The sequence below is a fragment of the Trematomus bernacchii genome, unplaced genomic scaffold (assembly GCF_902827165.1).
Source record: "Trematomus bernacchii unplaced genomic scaffold, fTreBer1.1, whole genome shotgun sequence".
NCBI classification, from domain to species: Eukaryota; Metazoa; Chordata; class Actinopteri; order Perciformes; family Nototheniidae; genus Trematomus; species Trematomus bernacchii.
In genome coordinates, this window is record NW_022987648.1 from 16930960 (window position 1) to 16945472 (window position 14513).

General features: G+C 39.8%; 1 protein-coding gene across 1 annotated transcript in view; it reads right to left on the reverse strand.

Moving 5' to 3' along the window:
- The window catches only part of tmem198a (transmembrane protein 198a), a 31354-nt gene extending 17445 nt beyond the window's left edge, over positions 1-13909 (reverse strand). The window contains exon 1 of the mRNA XM_034134166.1: positions 13510-13909. The gene's annotated coding sequence lies outside the window, so the exon portion shown is untranslated. The remainder of the gene's footprint in view (positions 1-13509) is intronic.
- Between the last annotated feature and the right edge of the window lie 604 nt (positions 13910-14513).

Below are 14513 nucleotides of genomic sequence, written 5' to 3' on the forward strand. Positions count from 1 at the left end.
CTGTTACAGGATAGGTTCTAGACATTGGGTTTTATTTCTCTGGATCCATTATCTCTGTGTGGTTTTCTCCTTTAGGTCACTGCACTTGTCATGTCACAGTACAGATGACATACTCACATACTCTCTCCCTCTGTCTCCCTTGCTTGTTTTTACTCTTGCATACGGCTACACTAACATACCATCTGTACACACAGACTCACATGCCTGATTGCACAGTGGAAGTAATCCTTATTGACGTACAGGCACATACACACACAAGTAACTATAGTGATTTTCAGCAATATAACACCTCTGAAGCACTGAGCAGTCAAATACAAAATTGATTTATTTTCAGCATGACATGCTGTGTGCTTTGGAGACAAAACACAACACAGAGGCAGGATTTAAGAAGAAATAATAATAATGCAATACTGTGCCCTGCTAGCTTATCTTTTAAAATGAAATTGCTTTGAGATGTTGCTAGAAGTAAAAAGTTGTACAGTTGTCACATAAGATAAAGAGCAGCAATTCAAATTTGCCTGTAGCTGTTGGTCGCAACACAAAAACAATCAGCTTTATAGGAAAAAGAACATCTTTCCACTCACATCGGGGTGAATGTCACCACACACAACATCAGTCAAGCTCTAACATCATTAATTTGCTGTGAGACAGTAACAGTGGTCTAGAGAGAGTTGAAAAAGGGAAATAAATAAGTCATGTAAATTAAAAAATAATCCACAGTATTTTAGTAATACTAATTCTCAAATTCCCAAAGTGACATGAAGACGTCTAAATGTCAGCTGCTATAATTGCTTTTAAGCTCTGGCAACAGTTGCTTTGATTAGATCCCTTACTATGTCAGCTACACCCACCTGAGTCTGAGCCTCTGGGCTTCCCTGTCACTACTAATATAGATTTAATAGCATTAGCACAGATTAAGATAGTGTTAAACATTTTAACGGTGCTTCCTGGAGGAGAAGTTTGGAGTGCTTGACTGAGAGCAAAACGAAAGCTGGTTAGCTTTAATGCAGGGAGTTTGAATGGAGCCACCTGGCAACCATGTTAGCTACATAAAGTGCACAATAAGGCCATGTCAACTACAATAATAACAACTGGGAGGATAACTTGTGGTGCTGTATTGATTTGTGAGGTTATTTCCTGACTCTCAGGTGCACTGTAATAAGAGCAGGAAACTCCAACTGGGTAGGGACTTATTGACAAGAGGAACTAGACTGGTTTCCCTCCATTTGAATTCATTAGTATTGAAAAAGGAAAATGCACGAAGGAAGCTTATGCACTGCTAAAGAGGAATAACCAACAACAAATTCCCTATTCTTTCATTCCTTACTGTCTGATTCTTCTTTTCTTTACAATAAATGTTCAAACTGAAGGACTTATTTGCACTCCTCAGGCATTATACATTTTTTAATTGTTCATCTGATGTCTCCACAGTGATTTCAAAGTGTTTTATTCTCCAGGTGAGAAATGTTTACAACTACAATTGAAGTATTTCTTATTCAATGTGTTCTTTGTATGCGCCACACATTCAAAACAACACATGCAAACAAAACTTTCCTAGTAACACAAAGTAACTTCAATTGTTAGGGAAAGGGGTCGGTTGCTTGGTTACACAATGTTTAGTTGCAATGGTTGACATCCCCACAGAGATGTACTAGGGATCTAGTGATGAACAATTGTTTTGATTGTATTGGGTCCCAATGAGAACAAAGTAAATGAACAGATCAGTGGTCAAAAGGTATAGTTTGAGATCACAAAGAAAATAATTCATGAGCCGAAACTGAAAGTTAACGTTGTAATTGAACAATCACACACTTTCAATCACAGCCTTGTCAAATAAAGAATCATCCTCTGTCTACACAGTAAGACTCTTTTATCTGAGTGTCAATTTAAACATGTGAAGATGTTGTCAATTTACAATGTGACCTGACACTACCTTTGTTAACTGCTGCACTCACAGAGAGAAGACAAGATTAGAAAGTACCCCAGCACCAATAAGGTCAGGACAAATAAGAAGAAAAAAAAGCATATTATGCAACAATCTCACGTCCTGTCTGTTGCTATAACAACCAGCAGCGGTACAAGGACCCTGCGAATGGGAAATGGGGCCCGTCTCCATGGGAATGTGCATGTTAAGAGACAGTCCGTGATGGTTTCTTTGAGGCTCCTGGCAGCAGACGGTCCTGACCTTTGACCCTATTCAGTAAGTGCCACTTTATAATTCACCAACATGTCGAGGTGTCCACTGAACTCAGTGTACAGTCCCATCCTTCATGTTAAGTTACCAACGGTTACCAGTGGAGCAAAACCTTGGAGTTCTAATGGAACAAAATATAAAGTCTACAGTACTCTACTGTTTTAGGTTCAGGTATATACAACATATATATAGCCATATGTAGATAGAAATATCTATGCTTTCATACTGAACAGTAATACTTTGCACTTTCTGTAGAAATGTGTGCCTTTCCTGCACAAGTGATTGATGCCTAGTACAAGTTCAAAATCAGCCTGAATCATCATGGGATGATAAAAAAAAGACTGTAGGGAAAGCCATCAGACCGTAAATTATTATCAACACAGGAGAACAGCTCAGTCTCACTGTTGGTGTCTCTGGGTGATGCAATAATAAATCTAAAGGCTACAGTTCAGTGCAAAAGTACTTTTTGCTTCGATGTGGAACTGTGTTCCCATAGAGACTGAACTATAGATCTAGTTGTTACACTTTCACACAATGCACACTGAAGTTGGCAGGCGGTGACACTCATATCACTTCACATGGTTTTTAATGTCGGAGGTAAATAAAAAGGGACTGCAAATCAAAATAATCATATTGTAGCGACACAAGTTTGCACAGCACAGGGTATCATTTCCCATCAGCTTCACTTCAGAGCTTCAGTGTGTTAGCTCTGCAGGGGAACCAGCATCTACTGTAAATTCAGTTTCACTGGCTTGCTTTCCTCTTTGCTCACAAATAGTGAGCAGTGAATCACACCGCTGCACCTCTGACACAAATCACAGCTCCCATGATGATTTGCTCAGCCTTATCTATGCTTGCATTGCTCCGTAAGTCCGACAGGAGAATAATGTTGGGTTACATATCAAAACCACTGGCAGTGTAATAATCTTTCTGTGTGTTGATGTTCTCTCTGCTGGAGTTGTTCCTCTACTCTTCAGATGAGCAGACAGTCGGGGGCCACGGATCAAATGAGAAAACTGCTGGCACTGGAGGAAGTGTTTTAAGATTTATTGCGCTGTGTGCCAGCTTGTCGTTGGCATGCAATGTGTTTATTGCAGTATGACTTCACCTTCACCTCCATAAAGTATGAGTGTGCTGACTTTTACAGAGCTATAAACTGATATAAATAGTTGAAATATAAATAATGCTATCCTTGAATGACTGTCACTGTGAATAAATATGATCCACTAGATTATCACTTCAAATGCAATCATATGAAGTAAATATGAAAATGTATTCTGAAGACATTCTGAGGAATGTGAGGAGGGGTGAAGTCACCTCGCCCTAACTGTGAAGTGTTTGTGTGTTTGCATATCTATAAAGCTTTTCCTCCCTAAACCTGCTGCGAGATAAATTATATTTTGTAATCTGCTATTGGTACCGACAGGGGATACAAAAAGAGATGAAGGGTTTGAAAATGTTTGTGTCTCTGGGTTTGTGTTTGTGTGTGTCAGCATGAATATTTCAGAGGCCCCACACTGAGGGGTGGCGACAGAGCATCACCAGAACGAGGACACACTGCTCTCCAGGGTGGGGATGGGGGGGGGGGTTGGACAGAGAGAAAGAAGGAGACAGAAAGGCACAGAGAAGAGAAGAAGAGAAAGATGAGTTGCAATGTTCTCAGACTGAGACAGGAAAACAGAAAGACACAACAAATGTCACGTAGTTAGAAATGATCTGCAGGTGTTCGGAAACAGCATAGTAAAAGGAATGTTTCCACAAAGACATGGCCTCTGATACGACAAAAAAGACAACAAAAGAAAGTCCTTCTGGCAACGTTTGCAAGGGCAGAGTGTTGCATTCAACAAAACCAGACCTACGTTTAATAGTATGTAAGAAAACATGGCATCACAACAGAAGGGGTGCTAAGTTGTTTCACTCTATTTTTATACAAGTAAAAATATTTTTGATAAACAAGAGTTTCTTTGAGAGTGTTCATCATATTATTTTAGTTTCGGGTTACGAAAGCAACCAGGGAGCACATCTAGGGTTTCTCTAAATGGTTGTTCTGTTAAACCTGCTCTGATTCCTTTGAGGAGAAAGCACAGTTTAAGTCTCAGTCAGGCACTCCAATGGTTTCATTTGTCCAAAGTTGGAGATATTTGTCTCAGAGACTTCTGCCTCAGCCCCATCTCTACTGCTGTGAATTGACTTTTCAAAAGCCTTTCAACAAAAACATTGGTGTCTCGGGGTAATAAACAGACCTCGTTCTGAACCATTTTTCCCGGCACAACTCTCTACTGAAACAAATCAACCAAAGAAAGCTGACAGTGTATTCTCCAGATTGTTGAGAGTAAAGGAAATAGCTTGTTTCTGAAAAGTGAAAAGCTAAATGATTTTAGTTTTGCAATGCTTTGAGCAACACGATTAAAAATACTATTGTGTTGGTAGGCAGCAGAAATATTGGACATCCATCTATTGATCCATCTATAAATCCATATCCTCCATACTCTACGAGGGTTTAAATGGACAATTGTCTTTCCTAACTCTTGTATGAAGTGGTGATATTGATTTTTAAATGTACTCACTTAGTTCAGCAGATTAGATAAGATTGTGGCTGCAACTTGACTTATTTTTGTATAATGTAAACAAGGATAAATTACAATACAACCTTTGTGAAAGTGAGTTCAGTCGGTTGCAGTTCAGTGGGGTAAAGCAGGATGAAGATTTAGTCGGTCAGTCTAAGGTCAAACGGTAAACTTGGCTAATACCACTAAAGCTATTAGTAAGATGACCGTTAACAAGATACTAGACATGATCCCTGGTTAACTAAAGGCTTGTCTTCAAGTGTGTCAAAGTCTCTTTCTCAGGAGTTCATTTGCTCCACCATTTTGATCCAGTTTTCTACAGACATTCATAATCCCTAAAAGATAATTACAAATGCTTTAACAATCCTTTGATTTCTCTTCATGCGCCTCTAAGAGGTTTAAATGATTGGTTTGATGGATTGCAGTACAATTTAGTCAAAACAATCTCTCATCCCTTGCTTCTCATAAAGCTTAATTATCTAACTTCCAATCTCTCCAATACTGTGGTTTATGACCCAATTATTGCAAGTATAATGACATTTGAATTAGCCACAGCTGCAAATGTTAGCATGCTAACACGTTAAACTAAATGGTAAATATTATAACTGCTAAACATCATTGTCATTGTATGCAAGCATGCCGACATTAGCATTTCCCAAGATGCCTTTAGCCAGCTCTTTAATCCAAACAACTGGAATGATCTAACTTTTACAGTCTTTGTCTGAATCATATTGCTCAGATTCCATATTCATATTTGCACATCAGACTTCCTTGCAGTCTGACTTTCATCCTCCATTTCTGTCTGGTTATCCATGTGCTCATTGTTCTGTGCCTACTGAATTGCACAGATTGATACACCGCTACAATTTAGGATCTTGATTCTGAACAGAGAGACAGTGATAGTCATGGTTACTACCCGCCAACAGCCTCGCTCTGCTGTTCGTTTTTCCAAAATCGGAGAGGGAGAGCCTTCATGTTCATGTGGCAGTGAGTAACAGTGTTGCTGATGTCATGGTTACTAACAGGATGACTGTGTTTCCATATAGCCCATCTGTCACCGGGGAGACTAGCTACTACAGTGTGTGTGTGTGTGTGTGTGTGTGTGTGTGTGTGTGTGTGTGTGTGTGTGTGTGTGTGTGTGTGTGTGTGTGTTTTTTGTCATGATGGTTTGTAGCTGAAGGTCTCTACTGTCTAAGCAGACACATCTGCCTCTACTGTAGAATAAAGACACTGAGGGTGTTTCTCAATGTCGAGGACGCTTGCTTGGTAGCACATGTCTTCCGAGTCACTTCCTTCAGAAGCGAGGCAAGAATCCTTCCTAGCCTCGGAAATCGGAGAATTGTGGAACAGGCTAACAGGTGTGCAGGTGTGCGTCATACGCGAGGCCCCGCCTTAAATGGAGCGCGATTTCCGCCAAAGATTTGGAAATTGGTCCGTGAGCAAAGCATTGTGGGGATGTTAAGACCGCGGAGTCTACACATGTGCAGCCTTGAAATTTCTCGCTACGAAGTACGCCGGCCTCGGTAGAATTCCAAGTATGCTGGACATTGGAACAGTCCTTCGGCGGCACTCGATGACATAGTATGCTTGAAATAGTGGCTCTGGAGCAGCCTTCCTCGACATTGAGAAACACCCTGAGAGATGAATTAACTAGTGAAATGATGGTTGTTCCACTGACCATTAAATATCTACTGTAAGATCACTCTATCTCAGTTCTATCTGTATATCCAAGAGGACACAACGCCTTTTTTTCCAATGATGACATGATGTGACATATATAGCTCTGTAAGCTCCTTAAGAGAAGAACAGTACATGTGTACTGGTGACCTTTATTATACACAACAGGATCATCCTGACTTCCATAATAGGTATCACAGGGACGTTTGCCACCGGCTCTCACAATAGATGCCAACATGTGTGCAGCTTAAATGCTCACACATGCTTCTTTATTGTCGACAAGAGTTTAAAAATGGGAGAATATGGGGCTAATCTTTCAAGTTGTGTTTGAAAGAAAGCATTCAGCCATCTTTGTTTGCTGCCTTTCCATCTCTTATTGCAATTTTTTAAGTTGTTAATGATTTATTAGACAAACCCTTCATTTTCAGGTGCTTGGACTTTGGGGACTTGTGATTAGGCACTATTTATGGACTCTTTATAGAGTTAATGATGAATTATTTAATCAAATTTGATGATAACAGAGGTAATTCTTTATTACCGGCGGTTTTACCAGCCAAACTGTCAAGTTAAACTGCAAATTATCACTGGTCAGTTGGCATAGTAACCAGATGTTTTATAGGAAATGCCTTCTCTGTTGCATCTTTAAATAACTGGACTGCTTAGCTGAAATGATAAGTAATAGGTGAATCCTTGTTTTAATGTAATTCATTTGCCTTAACAGCTTGAGAAGCCATTCTACTCTCTGTCTCAAAATACATTTCCTTTCTAGGCATGTCTTTAGTTTTGTATTTCGATTATGTCTTCTCAAACTACAGGTCCTTGGATAAATAAAACATTGACAATGGTATATAAACAATGTATATAGTGTGTGTTGGCAGTGTTTTTCAAACCTTTATTATCAAGTGGCATCCACTCTCCTTTCAGCGCCAGACTCATTGAAATTAAGTCATTGATTTAAAGCATACAAAGGTACATCTCTGACAAAAAACGTTTGAATGCCATTCCCTGCTTAGTCTATACTTAATTCTTCCCTTATCTTTATCCAGATACGCTCTCTGAGTTCTCTGCCTCTTCATCATGCCCTCCATTTGCCTTTTTTGTGTCTTTAAAATGAAAGTAAACCAGAGAACTCTCACAGTGAAACAGCCTTGACCCGGGTCATTTGGTTGCCCGGGCCATTAGGTTTAAATGCAGAATGGTGATTTGTATGGGAGCTGTTAATTGTCTCCTCACACTCTCCCTCGCTCTCTTTGAGCTACTACTATTGAGAAGTCTGAGTGACCCATCGACCCCTTGTGCAGCCACCCTCCCACACACGCATACGAAAACACAAAAACATGCATGAGAAAGTCCAAAGACTCTTCTAGACATAATGTCCTCATCTATAGCTGATCGTCCTCTTGCCCAATCCTTTTCCCCTCCTCTATCCATTTAGCAAACTACTCATAAAGTGCAACAGCAAAGTATGAGAGGAAACCACTTTGCTCTGCGGTGATCTCAGGACAGGTGGATATTCGGATGTGTTTTGTGTACCATCCGTGGAACACCTAGATCTGAAGAGTGTATGAATGTGTGTTTGTGTGTTTATCCGCCCCCGTGTTGGTGGCCTCAGCATTGATCCCCCTCTAAGCCTCGCTCCTTGCTTGTGGCCTGAAGGTGATGTGACAGGGGAGTAAAGAGGCTTTAATCAGATTACAGCTCATTCGCTGTCTTTCACTATCTCTCTTTCGTCGGTATCATCCATATCAGTGCTGCTTTCAACCACTTTCTCCCTCTTTCTTTTCTTGCTGAACACCAGGCCTACTTTTAAGCCACAGCGTCACATTTTACTTCAATCCCACATGGATCTAATTGTTTCTTTCCAAATGTCCCCCATGAGCTGAGAGTGGCTGTTCAGAACTGTACGACTGCTCGTGCAAATGAATAATCAGAGTGCATGAAATAAACAACTCTTAGAGCAATGTCTTTTTGATGGTGTTCAGGTAACTGAGATCAATCTTGTTGACGCACAGATGCACTTATGATTATTCTAACAGCGTAAATAGATTTCCATTTCTTTAAAAACCATTATGGCTCCATTTCCTACATAATTATCTTCATGCTGCTTTTATGCTTTCAGCAGGCAGTAAAAGAGACAGAGTGGCGTTGTTACTTTGTTTGCCTCTGAACCGCCTTGTGCACATACACTAGGGACCTCTTAACCAAAACTAAGTAATAGCAGAAACTATTGAGGTGACAGAAGTTCTGGGATGTTTTACTCAAGTTAAAGTATAAAATCATCAAGGTGCAAATACTCAAAAGGTAAACCAAAGCTGACACTAGTACTACCAATGGCTAGTGTTATCTTTATCTACAATACTATTTTATACTCTCACTTGAAGTATATTAAATGATATGTTCACTATTCATAGTTTTCAAATAGAAAAATAGCAAATGTTACCCTGTGAAGTGTAGGGTGGTGAAAATATAAAGTTACATATTGCAGTACTCGAGTAAAGTACAATGTATATTTAAGAATTATAGTGCAGGACTTGAGCAAATACACTTGGTTCCTTTCCACCAGAGTCTCTGTATAAATCCTTGCCTTATAATGATACATTTTTTCTATTTTCAGCTTTCAGCTCCGTCTCTCTGTAGATCTGTCCTGAATGACTGAAATCGGCTGTAATGATGAAATGTCATAAAAGGTGAAGAATATTTTCCAAAAATAGTATTCCTTAGTCTTAGCAGTCAACACAAATGTTCAAACATACACCTAATCAATGCATCTGCACAAACAAGCCATCACACACACATATTGTTTGCGTCTACAACATAAGCGAAGGCAGATGTGTCTGCTTAGACAGTAGAGACCTTCAGCTACAAACCATCATGACAGCCAAGCGCACACACACACACACACACACACACACACACACCACACACACACACACACACACACACACACACACACACACACACACACACACACACACACACACACACACACACACACACACACACACACACACACACACACACACACACACACACACACACACACACCCACATTCCCACATTGCCGGAGGGCTCTTAACACTCTGAGAGTCAGATATGGTTGAAACTAGCGACTCCCAACCTGACGCTGTCCTCATTACACTGACCGCGTCCTGACTACGTTTAGTATATCGTGCTGAAATGGTTAAACGGATGCCAGACAGCGTATGTGTGAGGCGCACAACAAACAGCAATCTGACCAGCATATGCGTGTGTCTGTGTTCACATGTGAAAATGCCAGTGGGAAGGAAAGCACTGGTGTGTATTAATGGGATTAGGATCGACTTTACACTTTATTTTGCCCTCATGCTTTCTCTTCTCCTCCTTTCCCCATCTCTAATTCCACCTTCTTCTTGAATTCCATTTCCCTCTTTTTTTGTTGTATTCATCTCACTATCCATTGAGTCATCATAACCATCAACATTTTTCCTACTATCTTCTCTCTTTTAAGTTATTCTATTGCTCTTATAACTCCCATTTCCCCTCGCCGTGCTTTCTTAATCTGTCTTTGTTCGCCCTGTTTAAACTTCCATCCATCTGTCTCTTTCATATATTACAAAAGCACTGAGGCCTGCTGCAGACTGGCTCTGTCAGCCAGAGAAGCCCCTGAAGACGTTTTGTGCTCGGCCTTGAGTCTGAGTCTTTTTGGCTTATGTTGCCTGTACTTACATAACTTGTCATCAAAGCCCAGCACAGTGCATAGCAACAATCGATGAATGAAATGAGTGGTAGTCTCTCTGGTACCCATCGTCACCTCAACACTGAGACTATCTATTCAATTGTTTGTATCCTAAGCTTGATTAAATACAACGTGACCATGTATTCTATTAATTAAAATGATAGTTGTGAGGCTTTTATCTCCACACTGAGGTCTTCATCTCTTTAATGTTGAATTCTAAGGAAATTAAAAATGAAGATAATGTTGTTATGGCGTTTTTAATACTAAGGCCAGACCAGACGTATCAGCCTTTTGTCAGCTAAGGAGAAAGGTCAAATGCCATTTAGAAAATGTAATGTATAACTGCTGGCCAAACTCATCAGCTCCAAGCCTCTCAGGTTGGCCCGAGTCCTAACTCTGAGGACTGCTTGGCTCTTGGTTATGGTTACGTAACTATCGGCAAAGCCCCACGCGGGGGGCCTCGTTTAAACTATTTGTAATTGGCTTTCTAAAAGGAGTGGGACTGAATCCTAGTATGTTGTCACATTTCTCCCTCACTATTTCCGTATTACCTTCTTTAAATCATGGACCTAACCAATGACATGACACTGAGATTAAAATGTCATATAAAGACCTGTCTTTAGTCAAACATGGAGGAATCAGTGTAGGGAGAGCATAGAGCAAGATAACGTCTGACAACCAGAGCTTCCATCATGTTCATAACATTAGGTCTGTTAGTAGGGCATCATTGGACATTGTTGGAAATTAATGTTAATGTTAAACACGTCCATTTGCTCCATAGGTCCTTTTAACATGGCCACGTTTGGTGACCCAGTGAAGCAGCACAGCTAGCAGCAGAAGAAAGCCTGGTGCACACTTGAATGTTAATATGCCACTGTAAAAACTCTTTGCTCCAGAAAAACAAGAAGCTTGCCAAACCCTGTTTGATCTGATAAATGGTGGGAATAAATGAATACATGATACAAATCTATGTGTTTCGGGGAGCAGGTTCATTCAGCTATTTATTTCCCAAAATCAAGAGCACAGCTTCAAAGTTCAGCTCAGGAAATGAACTGCGGGAGAGCCTTATTAAAAGATGTTATCGCGCTACAAAGTAAGAAACTCTGAGGCTTGACACCACTGCACTCAGCAATGCTCTCTAGGTGGAACAAAAGCACACAGTCAGTAACTGGCTGCACACTGGTTTCTAAACACTATTATGAACAGTAGCTTATTCATGATTCTCCCCATGGTATCTATTCATTTGCATCCACTATTCAAATACTGCACAACCTCAAAACCCATCCTTATATCTCAAGAGATCGCCAGCTCAGAGATGTCATTTTACCTTTCCTGAAAGACTGCGCCTCACTTTTCATACTTAGAGAAGGCCAAACTGTCGCCTATAATCTGAAATTCTAAAGAAGATCCAGTGCTCCTAATAGCAAAATAAGACTATAATCATACACTCCATGTAATGCTCTTTGCATCTCCCTCTCTTGTATATACTTCTCACCCTATCCTATAACATCAAAGTAGGTATCTACAGCATGTAACAAGTCTGTCCTTCTCTTGTTTTGGATGTCATTGCACTCCCCCTGCAAACCAGGTCTGCCAGCAACTAAATACATTATTGGACTAACAACACTCATATAGTTGTATCCACTTAATTTATGATTTAATCGACAGGTCTGTAAAACCTCATTTCCCCACAAAGAATCATGCAAAAGCACCACTTTGAAGATTGTGTTTACCAGATATGTTTTAACTACTTCCTTGGAATTAAGTCATGCAGCATAGCAAAGCATACACATGTACTATTCTACTGTCTGAGTACCAAAATGAACAATTAGTGGTCTAACAGCAGAAGGCTCTAATTCCTGACATACGGTATCAAACATCTATTATTAGCACCAAAATATATGTAATTAGTGGAACAACTGCAATCCTTTAATGGCAAACGGTTTGGTTTTGATCCATATTTGAAAAATGTTATCCTAAATTGCATAAGTGGGAGAGAGAACACACACGTTGATGCTGTGCCATTTTCAGAAAATCACTAATACGCTGTTCAAAGACCTTTGCATGTTTAACAAAGGAAATAAAAAGGCAAATGCTTGCACACTTAACTCAGCAGGCTTGCTGCCTATAATTACTTCATATAGTAGCTACAGCACACACTGTTCATTGTGAAGATGTTTCATGTTCTATTACTGTTACCCAGTCCTATGTTTTTGGATATACTATATTCGATTTAATGTAGTTGTTTTAGATGATAGATGAGTAGATAGATAGATAGATAGATAGACTAGATAGATAGATAGATCGATAGATAGATAGATAGATAGATAGATAGATAGATAGAAGATAGATAGATAGATAGATAGATAGATAGATAGATAGATAGATAGATAGATAGATAGATAGATAGATAGATAGATAGATAGATAGATAGATAGATAGATAGATAGATAGATAGGATAGATAGATAGATAGATAGATAGATAGATAGATAGATAGATAGATAGATAGATAGATAGATAGATAGATAGATAGATAGATAGATAGATAGATAGATAGATAGATAGATAGATAGATAGATAGATAGCATAGATAGATAGATAGATAGATAGATAGATAGATAGATAGATAGATAGATAGATAGATAGATAGATAGATAGATAGATAGATAGATAGATAGATAGATAGATAGATAGATAGATAGATAGATAGATAGATAGATAGATAGATAGATAGATAGATAGATAGATAGATAGATAGATAGATAGATAGATAGATAGATAGATAGATAGATAGATAGATAGATAGATAGATAGATAGATAGATAGATATATATATATATATATATATATGATGTAGGTTCAAGTGACTTTCTGCCAGTGTAAATCAATTTGGCTCCCACTGTTTACACGCTGTCCAAACCAATTATGTACACGGGTATCAAATTCAGAGTTTAGTCTTTTCAATTATTAATTCCCACGCATCATGAAGGATTCATCTGGATGTCACTGATATGCGAGGTCTCACAGTGCTCGAGCCTTGTGTTGGAGAACCAATTGCAACGGTTTGAAAACAATAGAGGGAAAACAATAGAGGAGCGGAGACAGTCAGTCGTCCATGTGTCCAATTTTCAAAGGCAATTACAATGACGGGCGCAAGGCTGTGGGCAACATAATAAGCCACTGGGGAGGGTTTTACAGTAGGACATTTGGTTCGTTAAGGCTGGGTGGAGATCACTGGACAAAACGTTACAATGTGTTTGTGACAAAGACACACTCAGTTAAAAAAAAAAACACCTATACGTGCTTAGTTAGCATAACACAACTGTCATTTGGACATGAACAAAGAACACTCACATCAGTAATGCATCATATCCGCGTGTTTTCTTTGTCGTCCCCGAGTCCAAACGAGAAAAACTGATTTTTGTTCAAAGAAAGGAGAAGATCATGTCCACTTGTTTGCTTGAAAAACCCAACATTATCATCTCAGGGAACGGGGCTCGGTCCAAAAGAAAGAAACACAGCGTGCAACTCCAAGAAGCCTGAAGCGAAGACTAAAACAATGCTCAACTCCTCTTGGCTTCAATTTCTCACTTACTGCGTCCAGACAGACGCGCTGCTGTTCGCCGGGACCTCATAGAATATTGAACGCCAATAATGGAGCTGTGCTACGGGAAATGGAAATGCTGCCTTGCGGTTTTTATTCCGTGTTTACATCATGCTTTCTTAAGATATCCCCCCCTAAATCGACCCGTGTATGCGCTTCCTTTGTGTTCTCTGTCTCGCTCGTTGTGGGTAACGGGTTAAACCATTCCTGCAGCACGAGAGGGGGGTGAGGGGCAAGAGGAGCTATTCATGTGTATATGGGAACGAATGGGTTTGGTGACTCGTGGCCAAATGTTGTTATTGTCAGGGATAAAGATACTGGGAGGAAAAGCAGAGGGAGAAAGTGGAAGAAAACAGAAGGCGGGTAATTTTACATTTTCAAAGAACTGCTTCAATGCGTTGGCAGATTATGACAAATCTGTGCAATCACATCCTCCACACACCAAACCCTTTTACTTCTCACATTCAAGGAGGGTTTATAAGTACGCTCTCATGCTAGATTATGCAACAGAGATATAATTACGCCCAGTGTAATGTTTGGTGGGGGGGGGGGGGGGGGGGATATAAGTACCAGCCTACTCTTTAGAGAGCTTTTTGTTCGGCTGCCTGTTTCTCCCCTCAGCAGCATCTGAGTGTACTATCAGGACCTTGGATAGCTCCCTGCCAGCACCAGCCACCTGTGTCAATAAAGAGCTGGGGTTTCAAAATACTATTGGATGAAAAATGAAAATGTTCAAATATTGTTTGGGTTGTTG